This window comes from Thalassophryne amazonica, chromosome 8, assembly GCF_902500255.1.
Source record: "Thalassophryne amazonica chromosome 8, fThaAma1.1, whole genome shotgun sequence".
NCBI classification, from domain to species: domain Eukaryota; kingdom Metazoa; phylum Chordata; class Actinopteri; order Batrachoidiformes; family Batrachoididae; genus Thalassophryne; species Thalassophryne amazonica.
Genome location: NC_047110.1, coordinates 4,238,826 through 4,256,124, shown reverse-complemented (window position 1 = coordinate 4,256,124; position 17,299 = coordinate 4,238,826).

Below are 17,299 nucleotides of genomic sequence, written 5' to 3'. Positions count from 1 at the left end.
TGTACTTGGCCCCACAAATCTTAGAAACATGATGTCTAACCAGATCCTTACTCTGGATGGCATTACCCTGACCTCTAGTAATACTGTGAGAAATCTTGGAGTCATTTTTGATCAGGATATGTCATTCAATGCGCATATTAAACAAATATGTAGGACTGCTTTTTTGCTAGAAGGAGAGAGCATATCTCACCCATATTGGCCTCTCTTCATTGGCTTCCTGTTAATTCCAGAATAGAATTTAAAATTCTTCTTCTTATAAGGTTTTGAATAATCAGGTCCCATCTTATCCTAGGGACCTCATAGTACCATATCACCCCAATAGAGCGCTTCGCTCTCAGACTGCAGGCTTACTTGTAGTTCCTAGGGTTTGTAAGAGTAGAATGGGAGGCAGAGCCTTCAGCTTTCAGGCTCCTCTCCTGTGGAACCAGCTCCCAATTCGGATCAGGGAGACAGACACCCTCTCTACTTTTAAGATTAGGCTTAAAACTTTCCTTTTTGCTAAAGCTTATAGTTAGGGCTGGATCAGGTGACCCTGAACCATCCCTTAGTTATGCTGCTATAGACTTAGACTGCTGGGGGGTTCCCATGATGCACTGAGTGTTTCTTTCTCTTTTTGCTCTGTATGCACCACTCTGCATTTAATCATTAGTGATTGATCTCTGCTCCCCTCCACAGCATGTCTTTTTCCTGATTCTCTACCCTCAGCCCCAACCAGTCCCAGCAGAAGACTGCCCCTCCCTGAGCCTGGTTCTGCTGGAGGTTTCTTCCTGTTAAAAGGGAGTTTTTCCTTCCCACTGTCGCCAAGTGCTTGCTCACAGGGGGTCGTTTTGACCGTTGGGGTTTTTCCGTAATTATTGTATGGCCTTGCCTTACAATATAAAGCACCTTGGGGCAACTGTTGTGATTTGGCGCTATATAAATAAAATTGATTTGATTTGATTTGATAAATATACTGCATAATGAGTCAATTTCCACTCCACATTAGGTTGGAAACCCGCAACCAACACCACTAGACATAAATAAACAGTGCAGCAGAAGGCCTCCTCCATGTCGCTGGCAGGGCAGCGCCATCTTGTATAGTAACGTTAACATGCACCGTTAATAGTGCAAATAGTACGCCGACCGTTTATTCTCAAGCATCTCATTATTTCCTTTTTCTCAAATTTATCACAACTTTATAATCTCAACACAACCTGCTGATGATGTAGACACACACCATCTCCAGCAAAAAACAATAACAGTAGAAACTCCCTGTTCAGTGCAGGTGCTATCAGAAAAACCTTATCAACATCAGTCCGTTAATTTACACACCAGAACCTCGAGTCAATCAATCAATCAATTTTATTTATATAGCGCCAAATCACAACAAACAGTTGCCCCAAGGCGCTTTATATTGTAAGGCAAGGCCATACAATAATTCTGGGTATCATCTGCGTAACAATGAAAATTTAAGCAATGTCGTCTAATAATACTGCCTAAGGGAAGCATGTATAAAGTGAATAAAATTGGTCCTAGCACAGAACCTTGTGGAACTCAATAATTAACCTTATTCTGTGAAGAAGATTCCCCATTTACATGAACAAATTGTAATCTATTAGATAAATATGATTCAAACCACCGCAGCGCAGTGCCTTTAATACCTATGGCATGCTCTAATCTCTGTAATAAAATTTTATGGTCAACAGTATCAAAAGCAACACTGAGGTCTAACAGAACAAGCACAGAGATGAGTCCACTGTCTGAGGCCATAAGAAGATAATTTGTAACCTTCACTAATGCTGTTTCTGTACTATGATGAATTCTAAAACCTGACTGAAACTCTTCAAATAGACCATTCCTCTGCAGATGATCAGTTAGCTGTTTTACAACTACCCTTTCAAGAATTTTTGAGAGAAAAGGAAGGTTGGAGATTGGCCTATAATTAGCTAAGATAGCTGGGTCAAGTGATGGCTTTTTAAGTAATGGTTTAATTACTGCCACCTTAAAAGCCTGTGGTACATAGCCAACTAATAAAGATAGATTGATCATATTTAAGATCGAAGCATTAAATAATGGTAGGGCTTCCTTGAGCAGCCTGGTAGGAATGGGGTCTAATAGACATGTTGATGGTTTGGATGAAGTAACTAATGAAAATAACTCAGACAGAACAATCTGAGAGAAAGAGTCTAACCAAATACTGGCATCACTGAAAGCAGCCAAAGATAACGATACGTCTTTGGGATGGTTATGAGTAATTTTTTCTCTAATAGTTAAAATGTTATTAGCAAAGAAAGTCATGAAGTCATTACTAGTTAAAGTTAAAGGAATACTCGGCTCAATAGAGCTCTGACTCTTTGTCAGCCTGGCTACAGTGCTGAAAAGAAACCTGGGGTTGTTCTTATTTTCTTCAATTAGTGATGAGTAGTAAGATGTCCTAGCTTTACGGAGGTTTTTTTTATAGAGCAACAGACTCTTTTTCCAGGCTAAGTGAAGATCTTCTAAATTAGTGAGACGCCATTTCCTCTCCAACTTACGGGTTATCTGCTTTAAGCTGCGAGTTTGTGAGTTATACCACGGAGTCAGGCACTTCTGATTTAAAGCTCTCTTTTTCAGAGGAGCTACAGCATCCAAAGTTGTCTTCAATGAGGATGTAAAACTATTGACGAGATACTCTATCTCACTTACAGAGTTTAGGTAGCTACTCTGCACTGTGTTGGTATATGGCATTAGAGAACATAAAGAAGGAATCATATCCTTAAACCTAAGTAAATGTAAATGTTATTAAGAAATGATCAGACAGAAGGGAGTTTTCAGGGAATACTGTTAAGTCTTCAATTTCCATACCATAAGTCAGAACAAGATCTAAGATATGATTAAAGTGGTGGGTGGACTCATTTACTTTTTGAGCAAAGCCAACTGAGTCTAATAATAGATTAAATGCAGTGTTGAGGCTGTCATTCTCAGCATCTGTGTGGATGTTAAAATCGCCCACTATAATTATCTTATCTGAGCTAAGCACTAAGTCAGACAAAAGTTCTGAAAATTCACAGAGAAACTCACAGTAACGACCAGGAGGACGATAGATAACAACAAATAAAACTGGTTTTTGGGACTTCCAATTTGGATGGACAAGACTAAGAGTCAAGCTTTCAAATGAATTAAAGCTCTGTCTGGGTTTTTGATTAATTAATAAGCTGGAATGGAAGATTGCTGCTAATCCTCCGCCTCGGCCCGTGCTACGAGCGTTCTGGCAGTTAGTGTGACTCGGGGGTGTTGACTCATTTAAACTAACATATTAATCCTGCTGTAACCAGGTTTCTGTTAGGCAGAATAAATCAATATGTTGATCAATTATTATATCGTTTACTAACAGGGACTTAGAAGAGAGAGACCTAATGTTTAATAGACCACATTTAACTGTTTTAGTCTGTGGTGCAGTTGAAGGTGCTATATTATTTTTTCTTTTTGAATTTTTATGCTTAAATAGATTTTTGCTGGTTATTGGTGGTCTGGGAGCAGGCACCATCTCTACGGGGATGGGGTAATGAGGGGATGGCAGGGGGAGAGAAGCTGCAGAGAGGTGTGTAAGACTACAACTCTGCTTCCTGGTCCCAACCCTGGATAGTCACGGTTTGGAGGATTTAAGAAAATTGGCCAGATTTCTAGAAATGAGAGCTGCTCCATCCAAAGTGGGATGGATGCCGTCTCTCCTAATGAGACCAGGTTTTCCCCAGAAGCTTTGCCAATTATCTATGAAGCCCACCTCATTTTTTGGACACCACTCAAACAGCCAGCAATTCAAGGAGAACATGCAGCTAAACATGTCACTCCCGGTCCGATTGGGGAGGGGCCCAGAGAAAACTACAGAGTCCAACATTGTTTTTGCAAAGTTACACACCGATTCAATGTTAATTTTAGTGACCTCTGATTGGCGTAACCGGGTGTCATTACTGCCGACGTGAATTCTGCATCAGACCAACCAGAACCATTCTGCGTTCATCCAGGCGGAGGCATTGGTGGAGGCGGTTCATCCAGGCCCGAGGCGTCAGATAGATCTGAGGCTAACAGCGGCTACGTCCGAGGCTAGCAGCGGCTACGTTCGAGGCTAGCAGCGGCTACATCCGTGGCTGGCGGCGGAGGCATCGGTGGAGGCGGTTCATCCAGGCCGAGGCATCGGTGGCGGCGATACATCCAGGCCCGAGGCGTCGGCTACATCCGAGGTTAACAGCGGCTACGTCCGAGGCTAGCAGCGGAGGCATCGGTGGAGGCGGTTCATTCAGGCCCGAGGCATCGGTGGCGGCGATACATCCAGGCCCGAGGCGTCGGCTACATCCGCGGCTAGCAGCGGCTACATCCAGGGCTGGCGGCGGCTACGACCATGGCTGGGGCGGCTGTGAACGAGGTTAGCAACGGGGAGGGTTGGGGTGCGGCTACCGGACCTGTGGTGGTGGAGGCTACTGGTGAGAATTGTTTTTGTAATCAATAGTGGCCATACTGAGCCACGACAGTCGGCATGGCACCACCCAGGAAAACAGATAAACTCGAGGAAGATATAGAGGAGATAAAGACCTCATTAAACCATATATCAAAAGACATGTCTAATCTAGACAAACTGATGGTGGAAATTAAAGAACTCCAAAATCTGGTTAAAGAGAAGGACAAGATCATTAAGAAACTTGAGCAACGTGTAGATGAACTTGAACAATTTACTAGAAAAGATGACGTTATAATATCTGGACTAGAAACAAGGCATCGGACATATGCAAGGGTGGTGGATTCTGGTGTAGCCAGTGGGGAGAATGCACCACCTGAAGAAAGACAATCATTGGAACAACAAGTTACAAACTTTTTATATCAAAAAGGTGTTGTCATCCATCAAGACACAATATCAGACTGTTATACTATTCCAACTAAAGATAGAAAAAATAAACTATCTAACATTGTTATACGATTTACAAGCAGAAAATATAAATATGAGTTATTAAGACAGGCAAAGAATTTGAAAGGAACGAGTGTCTATATAAATGAGCATCTAACAAAAAAAAAAATGCAGATATTGCTAGGGAAGCAAGACTACTAAGAAAACAGAAACATATTGTTGCTACATGGGTCTGGAATTGTAGGGTGTGGATTAGAGTGAAAGAAGGAACAAACGGTATACAAATCAAAACATGGAGGACCTTACGAAATACAGACCTGAATAGACAATCAAATATAACATCTGTTGGTAATTGGACCAACAAAAAAAATCTGATCAAACATGGAAACAGAGGATAAAATATATGACATAGACACTAATATTGATGAAAGTATATTTGACTTAAAAACGATTGGTTGTGAGTATTATACAGTAGAACAGCTGAATAGTGAAAAAATTGCAGAAGATACCCTGTCACTCTTACATATAAACAGTCGAAGCTTGTATTGTAAAATGTCACAAATAAAAGATTATTTAAATCAGTTTAAAAATAGATTTAGTATTGTTGCAATCACTGAATCTTGGCTTAAAGATGATCTCATGGATGAAGTTCAAATGGAGGGATATGAGCTGTATTTTGTAAACAGAAGATATAAAAAAGGCGGTGGTATTGCTCTGTATACAAAAACAGATCTGATGTGTACAATTGTTGAAGAAATGACAATTATGAATGATGTCATAGAAATTGTAACAGTGGAACTTGTACATGAAACATCTAAGAATATTTTAATTAGTTGTGTATACAGAGCACCAGATTCTTGTGTTGTGAAATTTACAGATAAAATAATTGAATTATTCCATCAAATTAAAAACAAAACGCTTTTTATGTGTGGGGACTTTAATATTAACATAGAAAGCTCCAGCTGCCAAAGATTAAGTGATTTTGTGAATACAATGTATAGTTTGGGGTTATTCCCCTTGATGACAAAACCAACCAGAATTACATCGCAAAGTGCAACGGTAATTGATAATATATTTACAAACAGAACAGATGAAATTATCAAGAATGGGATCTTCATGACAGATATTAGCGACCATTTACCAATTTTTTCAATATTTAAATATAAAAATAGGTACAACAAAAAAACTGATATAAACTTTAAAAGAGATAAGTCAGTAAAAGCCTTAGAGGCATTAAAATATGACCTTAAAAATCAAAACTGGGAAGAAGTTTATGTCAGTGATGTTAATGTAGCATATAACTCATTTATGAAAATATTGATGAAATCATACAATAAAAATTGTAAATTAATTGAAATTAGTAAGAAAAGAGTAAATAAACCATGGCTGACAAAGGGAATAAAAAATGCTTGTGCAAAGAAAAACTATTTATACAGGTGCTTTTTAAAATTGCAAACAAAGGAATCAGAACATAAATACAAAAAATATAAAAATAAACTATTAACAATAATTAGGAAACAAAAAAAAGATTATTACAGTGAAAAACTAAATAAGAGTAAAGATAATATGAGGGTAACATGGGGAATTATAAAAAGTGTGATTGATAGTGATGGAACGAAAGAAACTATTCCAAATTACTTTGTTAAGGAAAATAAAGAGATATATGATATAAAAGAAGTTGCAAATGGGTTTAATGATTATTTTTCAAATGTAGGGTCAAGTCTGGTGGGAAATAAACCAATAATAGAAGATAAATTATGTACATTGGTAAATACGGTCAATAGTATTTTCCTGGACAATGTGGAAAAAGATGAAATAAGAAATATTGTAAAAAACTGTGTAAGCAAAAGATCAACTGACCATGAAGATTTAGACATGATGACTGTAAAAAGTATAATAGAAATTGTTATTGAACCATTTACTTATATTTGTAATCTGTCTCTGTCAACTGGGGTTTTTCCAGATGAAATGAAAATTGCTAAGGTAGTCCCATTATATAAAAATGGAGACAAACATAATTTTTTCTAATTACAGGCCAGTATCATTGCTTCCACAGTTTTCTAAAATTATGGAAAAAGTTTTTGTAACAAGATTGGATAAATTTATTGAGAAACATCATATTTTAAATAATGCTTAGTATGGATTCAGAACAAAACATTCGACAGCTATGGCAATTATGGAACTAATAGAGAAAATATCAACAACAATAGATAATAAGGATTATTTTGTAAGTATTTTTATTGACCTGAAAAAGGCTTTTGATGTTATAGACCACTCAAGATTGCTCCACAAGTTACAACAATATGGAATAAGAGGTGTTGCACATCAGTGGGTAAAAAGCTACTTAGAAAATAGAAAACAGTTTGTTCAGATAAATAATACCAAATCAGAATTGTGTAACATTATTTATGGAGTACCACAAGGATCGGTACTTGGACCCAAACTGTTTATTTTGTATATCAATGATTTTGTGAATGTATCCAATGTGCTTGGCAGCATTTTATTTGCTGATGATACAACGCTGTTTTACTCTGGATCAGATATACAGGAAGTAGCACAAGTGATAAATACAGAGTTGGAAAAAGTTAAACATTGGTTTGATATAAACAGATTGTCACTAAATATTAATAAGACAAATTTCATATTGTTTAATGATAGAGCGAAAGAAAATAATGTGTCATTACAAATAGATGGAATGGATATACAAAGGGTAAAAGAAATGAAATTTTTAGGAGTCATGATTGATGAAGATCTTACATGGAAGTCACACATAAATTACATAAAAGGAAAAATAGCGAAAGCCATTGCTGTTTTGCATAAAGTAAAATATTCATTAAATAGTTATGGTTTATTAACATTGTACAATTCATTGATTGTCCCATATTTAACTTACTGTGTAGAAATCTGGGGATCAACATATACAACCTATATACAACCTTTATTTATTTTGCAGAAAAGAGCTTTAAAAGTGATTAGTAACAGTGGTTTTAGAGATCCATCTAATCCATTGTTTATTAAGTATAGGGTACTTAAATTTCATGATTTAGTTGATTTGAAAATATTACAAACGATGTACCAAGTTAATAAAATACTTTACCAACAAACATTCAAAATATGTTTGAAAAAAGAGTAAGTAGTTATAAATTGAAAGGAATAGAAGTCTTTAAAAAACCAAGATTTAGAACCAAAGTAAAGGAAAGGAGTATTGCAGTAAATGGTGTCAAATTATGGAACAATCTTAATAAAGAAATTAAAGAATTAAGGTCGCTTAAATTATTTAAAAAACATATTAAATTAGATGTATTAAGTAAGTATGAAACTATGAAGTAAGTCAGTGGGCTGCAAGAAAGTAAAAAAAAGAAAGAAGTAAACTGTTAATAATGTTTGGAGTGTCTTAAGTTTAAATGTAACCTGTCAGTGATGTAATCTATTAATTAATGGTCATAATTATGAAATGGGTCAGTGGTATGTGACAAGTTAAAGAAATGCAATCTGTTAAATAATGTTGACTATGATGCTGTATATTGAAAGATTGTATTGTTAAAAGGGGCAGAAATCATAAGACTTGTTCTTCTTTCTGCTCCTTTTCATTCTGGTATTGTGGTGCTTTTGTTTTTTGCTTTTCTGTTTTTCTTTTAAATGAATGAAATAAATATAAAAAAAAAAAAAAAAAAAATTACAATCTTACCAAATTTATGCTTAGCCTTAGCCAGCAGTTTCAAATTTCCTTCAATGTCGCCTGCTCTGGCCCCCGGAAGACAATTGACTATGGTTGCTGGTGTCCCTAACTTCACATTTCTCAAAACAGAGTCGCCAATAACCAGAATTTGATCCTCGGCGGGTGTGTCGCCGAGTGGGGAAAAATGGTTAGAAATGTGAACGGGTTGGTGGTGTACACGGGGCTTCTGTTTAGGACTATGCTTCCTCCTCACAGTCACCCAGTCAGCCTGCTTTCCCGGCTGCTCGGGATCTGCCAGAGGGAAACTAACGGCGGCTAAGCTACCTTGGTCCACACCGACTACAGGGGCCTGGCTAGCTGTAGAATTTTACACGGTGCGGAGCCGAGTCTCCAATTCGCCCAGCCTGGCCTCCAAAGCTACGAATTAGCTACACTTATTACAAGTACCATTACTGCTAAAGGAGGCCGAGGAATAACTAAACATTTCACACCCAGAGCAGAAAAGTGCGGGAGAGACAGGAGAAGCCACCATGCTAAACCGGCTAAGAGCTAGTAGCTGCTCTAAGCTAGCGGATTCCTTAAAACACACAAAGTGAATAATGTGTAAATAATTTAGAGGTGATTCAGCAGAGGGAGTGCTTTAGTTAAGGCATGTAAAGATTACACTGTGAAACAAATTGTTATCTAGTTAACTAGATCAATCTAACTGCGCAGATTAAACAGCTAACAGATACAGAAAAACACCGCTGTGCTCCGGAACAGGAAGTGATACAATTCCGCAGTGAGAGTATTGCCTCCATCAAACTCTGGACTCCAATTTTATGAGCCTGAGCCTGGCAGTGTGTTGTATGGCTGGGTGGCCTGGCGGCCTTTTTGTTTCTGTCTTTTGTTTTTCCTTCCAGGTGGCTTGCATTTGGGACTGAGTGGCTGTGTAGCTGAGTTTATCAGGACCTCACCCTGATCACCTGCGGCTCGTCAGGACTCACAGCTTTGTGAACTGGATGTTCTATGCCTGCAGGGTGGGAAGCTGATTAGTAATTAAGCCAGGAAGTGTTTGCTGTTTGTGCACCTTTGAGCGTTCTCTCTGTGTGTTGAGTGTGGACTCACATAATGATTCCTTCTTTCACAGACTCGGTTTGTCGCGGCCACCTGGGGGGTGTCGGCGGGGTCCTTGGGTCCGAACCAGTTCTGGCTCCGGACCGTTAGCGCTGCTGGGAGCGCACCGCAATCCACCACGCCAGACCGCGCACTTTTAGATTTTTCACAGCACTGTTATGTTCATTAAACTCTGTTATCCTTTGTGCCGTGCTCTGCTTATTTTATACTGGGTCCTTCAAACACTGGTCGGTTCTCCGGGCTGCGTCCGACACATAACACAGTGATTTAATAAAAAGGCTTTTCTGTTCATGTTTTTAGTTGTAGCTGCGAGAGTCCAGAGTCTGAGGAACCACCCATCAGATTTGGTAAAAATGACGTGGATTGCTGGATCTCGCTCAAAGCCGATGTCTTCCTGGGTTGTGGCACCAGGTTTGTTGGGCTATGTTTTCCAATTTGTCCTGGGATAATGAGAACGATTCCAAAAATTTCAGAAAAGGACTTCAGTTTTAGATGTTGTATTATATACATAGTTGTCTACACTCAACAGTTCATCTCTACGACAACCTGCAAGCTTATCACACACACACTATGTGGGCCATTTCCCCTCAATGTGGATCAATGAATTATGTGTTTATGGTTGAAAGATATTGCATTTTGGCCTTTATCTGCACTGAGTGCACATGTTGTATTAAACGGTATGTGTAAAAGTAAAAGTGGATTCTGTCCGTGTAGCGTGATAAGCAGATGGACAGCATGTGTCATGGCACACAACATGAAGTTATTATTATTACTATCATTATCTGTTCAAAATGATATGATGTTAGGGCCCGAGTAGGAAAAAGTCCTACGAGATGCTTTGCCTGATTGACTTGAAAATTGAAAATTGGTACACATGTGTGACTTGCATAGACATACAAAAAGTCTCTTGCACCATTGGTCTACTCCAAAAAGGAAGTTCGCCATTTTGAATTTTCTTGTCATTTTGGCGTGATTTCCACACGTTGTGTTTGAACGTCTCCTCCTAGGGATTTTGTCCAATGCACTTCAAATTTCTTTCGCAGCATCCAGAGATGATACTGACCAAAAGTTATGGAAAGCTTTTCTCTATGGCGTCCATCATGCTTTGCCTGATTGACTTGAAACTTCACATGTGTAATGAGGGTCAGCCTCTTAACACACCTGGCCCCTCTGTTTGTGCTCTGAGCGCCCCCCTAGTGGATGTACCATCAACTTGTCATAACTCCTTCATGCATTGATTGATTTGCTTGTAACTTGAACTGTGTGATTATTGTCTGCCCTATACACACCTGGCCCCTCTATTTGTACACTGAGCGCCCCCTAGTGGATGAACCATCAACATGTTATAACTTCTTCATGCATTGTGTGATTTGCTTGAAATTTGAACTGTGTGAAGAGTAGTTGCCCCTGTACGCACATGCCCACATCTGGTCACAAGGGGACACGCTGGCCTGGGAAGACGGTCACACGGAACCAGGACACGTATATGAGTGCTTGCAGACCAGTTATATTATATCAATTTAGCAAAGTAGCAAATTAGCCATGGAAAATACTGCTCCACATTGTGAGTACCAAGGATGACATTCCTGATGTGAGAACCACATTGAGTACGAACAACGATGTCCCTGATGTGAGAACCACACTGACGTTCCTGATGTGATAACCACATTGAGAGTACAACAAATGGTGTTCATGATGCAAGAACCACAATGAGAGTACCATGGATGACGTTCCTGATGTGAGAACCACATTGAGAGTATGAATAACGGCGTTCCTGATGCGAGAACCACACAGAGGACCATGGATGACGTTCCTGATGTGAGAACCACATTGAGAGTACGAAGAACGGCGTTCCTGACATGAGAACCACATTAAGTGTCCCAAGGAAGACATTCCTGATGTGAGAACCACACTGAGAGTACGAAGAACAGTGTTCCTGACGTGAGAACCACAGTGAGAGTACCATGGATGACATTCCTGATATGAGAACCACATTGAGAGTACGAAGAATGGCATTCCTGACATGAGAACCACATTAAGTGTCCCAAGGAAGACGTTCCTCATGTGAGAACCACATTGAGAGTATGAAGAACGTTGTTCCTGATGTGAGAACCACGCCGAGAGTAGAGTTAGAAGAACAGCGTTCCTGATGCGAGAACCACAATGAGAGTACCATGGATGACGTTCCTGACATGAGAACCACATTGAGAGTACAAACAACAGCATTCCTGATGTGAGAACCACATTGAGAGTGCCAAGGATGACGTCCCTGATGTGAGAACCACATTGAGGGTATGAAGAACGGTGTTCCTGACCCGAGAATTACACTGAGAGAACCATGGATGACATTCCTGATGTGAGAAGCACATTGAGAGTACGAAGAACGGCGTTCCTGATGTGAGAAGCACACTGAGAGTACCATGGATGACGTTCCTGACGTGAGAAGCACATCGAGAGTACAAAGAACGGCGTTCCTGATGTGAAAACTACATTGAGAGTACCATAGATGACGTTCCTGATGTGAGAACCACATTGAGAGTAGAAAGAACGGTGTTGCTGATGCGAGAACCACACTGAGAGTACCATGGGTGATGTTCCTGATGTGAGAACCACACTAAGAGTACCATGGATGACGTTCCTGACGTGAGACCCACATTGAGAGTACCATGGATGGCATTCCTGACGTGAAAACCACATTGAGAGGATGAAGAACGGTGTTCCTGATGTGAAAATCACATTGAGAGTCCCAAGGATGACGTTCCTGACGTGAGAAGAGAGTCCCAAGGATGACGTTCCTGATGTGAGAACTATATTGAACGTATGAAGAACAGCATTCCTGATGTGAGAACCACAATGAGAGTACCATGGATGACGTTCCTGATGTGAGAACCACACTGAGCGTATGAAGAACAGCGTTCCTGATGTGAGAACCACAATGAGAGTACCATGGATGACATTCCTGACGTGAGAACCACATTGAGAGTACAAACAACAGCATTCCTGATGTGAGAAACACATTAAGAGTCCAAAGGATGACGTCCCTGACGTGAGAACCACATTGAGAGTACGAAGAACAGTGTTCCTGATGCGAGAACCACACTGAGAGTACCATGGATGACGTTCCTGATGTGAGAACCACATTGAGAGTATGAAGAATGGCGTTCCTGATGTGAAAACCACATTGAGAGTACCATGGATGACATTCCTGATGTGAAAAGCACATCGAGAGTACGAAGAACAGTGTTCCTGACGCAAGAACTACACTGAGAGTACCATGGTTGACATTCCTGATGTGAGAACCACATTGAGAGTACAAAGAACGGCATTCCTGACATACGAACCACATTAAGTGTCCCAAGGAAGACGTTCCTCATGTGAGAACCACATTGAGAGTATGAAGAACGTTGTTCCTGATGTGAGAACCACACCGAGAGTAGGGTTAGAAGAACAGCGTTCCTGATGCGAGAACCACAATGAGAGTACCATGGATGACGTTCCTGACATGAGAACCACATTGAGAGTACAAACAACAGCATTCCTGATGTGAGAACCACATTGAGAGTCCCAAGGATGACGTCCCTGATGTGAGAACCACATTGAGGGTATGAAGAACGGCGTTCCTGAGGTGAAAACCACATTGAGAGTCCCAAGGATGACGTTCCTGATGTGAGAAGAGAGTCCCAAGGATGACGTTCCTGATGTGAGAACTATATTGAACGTATGAAGCACAGCATTCCTGATGTGAGAACCACAATAAGAGTACCATGGATACGTTCCTGACGTGAGAACCACACTGAGCGTATGAAGAACAGCGTTCCTGATGTGAGAACCACAATGAGAGTACCATGGATGACATTACTGACGGGAGAACCACATTGAGAGTACAAACAACAGCATTCCTGATGTGAGAACCACATTGAGAGTCCAAAGGATGACGTCCCTGACTTGAGAACCACATTGAGAGTACGAAGAACAGTGTTCCTGACACGAGAACCACACTGAGAGTACCATGGATGACGTTCCTTATGTGAGAACCACATTGAGAGTATGAAGAATGGCGTTCCTGATGTGACAACCACATTGAGAGTACCATGGATGACATTCCTAATGTGAAAAGCACATTGAGAGTACAAAGAATGGCGTTCCTGATGTGAAAACTACATTGAGAGTAGCATGGATGATGGTCTTGATGCGAGAACAACATTGAGAGTACAAAAAACAGCATTCTTGATGTTAGAACCACATTGAGAGTCCCAAGGATGACGTTCCTGATGTGAGAAGCACATAGAGAGTACCATGGATGACGTTCCTGATGTAAGAAGCACATCGAGAGTACAAAGAACGGCGTTCCTGATGTGAAAACTACATTGAGAGTACCATGAATGACGTTGCTGATGTGAGAACCACATTGAGAGTAGAAAGAACGGTGTTCCTGATGCGAGAACCACACTGAGAGTACCATGGGTGATGTTCCTGATGTGAGAACCACACTGAGAGTACCATGGATGACGTTCCTGACGTGACAACCACATTGAGAGTACCATGGATGGTGTTCCTGACGTGAAAACCACATTGAGAGTATGAAGAACGGCGTTCCTGATGTGAAAACCACATTGAGAGACCAAAGGATGACGTTCCTGACGTGAGAAGAGAGTCCCAAGGATGATGTTCCTGATGTGAGAACTATATTGAACGTATGAAGAACAGCGTTCCTGATGTGAGAACCACAATGAGAGTACCATGGATGACATTCCTGACGTGAGAACCACATTGAGAGTACAAACCAGAGCATTCCTGATGTGAGAAACACATTGAGAGTCCAAAGGATGACGTCCCTGACGTGAGAACCACATTGAGAGTACGAAGAACAGTGTTCCTGACATGAGAACCACACTGAGAGTACCATGGCTGACGTTCCTTATGTGAGAACCACATTGAGAGTATGAAGAATGGCATTCCTGATGTGACAACCACATTGAGAGTACCATGGATGACATTCCTAATGTGAAAAGCACATCAAGAGTACAAAGAATGGCGTTCCTGATGTGAAAACTACATTGAGAGTAGCATGGATGATGGTCTTGATGTGAGAACAACATTGAGAGTACAAAAAACAGCATTCTTGATGTTAGAACCACATTGAGAGTCCCAAGGATGACGTTCCAGACATGAGAACCACATTGAGAGCACGAAGAACGGCATTCCTGATGCGAGAACCACATGGAGAGTACCATGGATGACGTTTCTGATGAGAGAAGCACATCGAGAGTGCAAAGAACGGCGTTACTCATGTGAAGACCACATCGAGAATCCCAAGGATGACGTTCCTGATGTGAGAACCACATTGAGAGTACGAAGAACAGTGTCCCTGATGTGAGAACCACACTGATGTTCCTGATGTGATAACCACATTGAGAGCACGAAGAATGGTGTTCCTGATGCAAGAACCACAATGAGAGTACCATGGATGACGTTCCTGATGTGAGAACCACATTGAGAGTATGAAAAACAGCATTCCTGACGTGAGAACCACATTAAGAGTCCCAAGGATGACGTTCCTGATGTGAGAACCACATTGAGAGTATGAAGAATGGTGTTCCTGACGCAAGAACCACACAGAGTACCATAGATGGCGTTCCTGATGTGAAAACCACATTGAGAGTACCATGGATGACGTTCCTGATGTGAGAAGCACATCGAGAGTACCATGGATGACGTTCCTGATGTAAGAAGCACATCGAGAGTACAAAGAACGGCGTTCCTGATGTGAGAACCACATTGAGAGTACCATGAATGATGTTCCTGATGTGAGAACCACATTGAGAGTACGAAGAACGGTGTTCCTGATGCGAGAACCACACTGAGAGTACCATGGGTGATGTTCCTGATGTGAGAACCACACTGAGAGTACCATGGATGACGTTCCTGACGTGAGACCCACATTGAGAGTACCATGGATGGCATTCCTGACGTGAAAGCCACATTGAGAGGATGAAGAACGGCGTTCCTGATGTGAAAATCACATTGAGAGTCCCAAGGATGACGTTCCTGAGGTGAGAAGAGAGTCCCAAGGATGATGTTCCTAATGTGAGAACTATATTGAACGTATGAAGAACAGCGTTCCTGATGTGAGAACCACAATGAGAGTACCATGGATGACATTCCTGACGTGAGAACCACATTGAGAGTACAAACCAGAGCATTCCTGATGTGAGAAACACATTGAGAGTCCAAAGGATGACGTCCCTGACGTGAGAACCACATTGAGAGTATGAAGAACAGTGTTCCTGACATGAGAACCACACTGAGAGTACCATGGCTGACGTTCCTGATGTGAGAACCACATTGAGAGTATGAAGAATGGCATTCCTGATGTGACAACCACATTGAGAGTACCATGGATGACATTCCTGATGTGAAAAGCACATCGAGAGTACGAAGAACAGTGTTCCTGACGCAAGAACTACACTGAGAGTACCATGGATGACATTCCTGATGTGAGAACCACATTGAGAGTACAAAGAACGGCATTCCTGACATACGAACCACATTAAGTGTCCCAAGGAAGACGTTCCTCATGTGAGAACCACATTGAGAGTACGAAGAACATTGTTCCTGATGTGAGAACCACACCGAGAGTAGGGTTAGAAGAACAGCGTTCCTGATGCGAGAACCACAATGAGAGTACCATGGATGACGTTCCTGACATGAGAACCACATTGAGAGTACAAACAACAGCATTCCTGATGTGAGAACCACATTGAGAGTCCCAAGGATGACGTCCCTGATGTGAGAACCACATTGAGGGTATGAAGAACGGCGTTCCTGATGTGAAAACCACATTGAGAGTCCCAAGGATGACGTTCCTGATGTGAGAAGAGAGTCCCAAGGATGACGTTCCTGATGTGAGAACTATATTGAACGTTTGAAGCACAGCATTCCTGATGTGAGAACCACAATAAGAGTACCATGGATACGTTCCTGATGTGAGAACCACACTGAGCGTATGAAGAACAGCGTTCCTGATGTGAGAACCACAATGAGAGTACCATGGATGACATTACTGACGGGAGAACCACATTGAGTGTACAAACAACAGCATTCCTGATCTGAGAACCACATTGAGAGTCCAAAGGATGACGTCCCTGACTTGAGAACCACATTGAGAGTACGAAGAACAGTGTTCCTGACACGAGAACCACACTGAGAGTACCATGGATGACGTTCCTTATGTGACAACCACATTGAGAGTACCATGGATGACATTCCTAATGTGAAAAGCACATCGAGAGTACAAAGAATGGCGTTCCTGATGTGAAAACTACATTGAGAGTAGCATGGATGATGGTCTTGATGTGAGAACAACATTGAGAGTACAAAAAACAGCATTCTTGATGTTAGAACCACATTGAGAGTCCCAAGGATGACGTTCCAGACATGAGAACCACATTGAGAGTACGAAGAACGGCGTTCCTGATGCAAGAACCACATGGAGAGTACCATGGATGACGTTTCTGATGAGAGAAGCACATCGAGAGTGCAACGAACGGCGTTCCACATGTGTAGACCACATCGAGAATCCCAAGGATGACGTTCCTGATGTGAGAACCACATTGAGAGTACGAAGAACAGTGTCCCTGATGTGA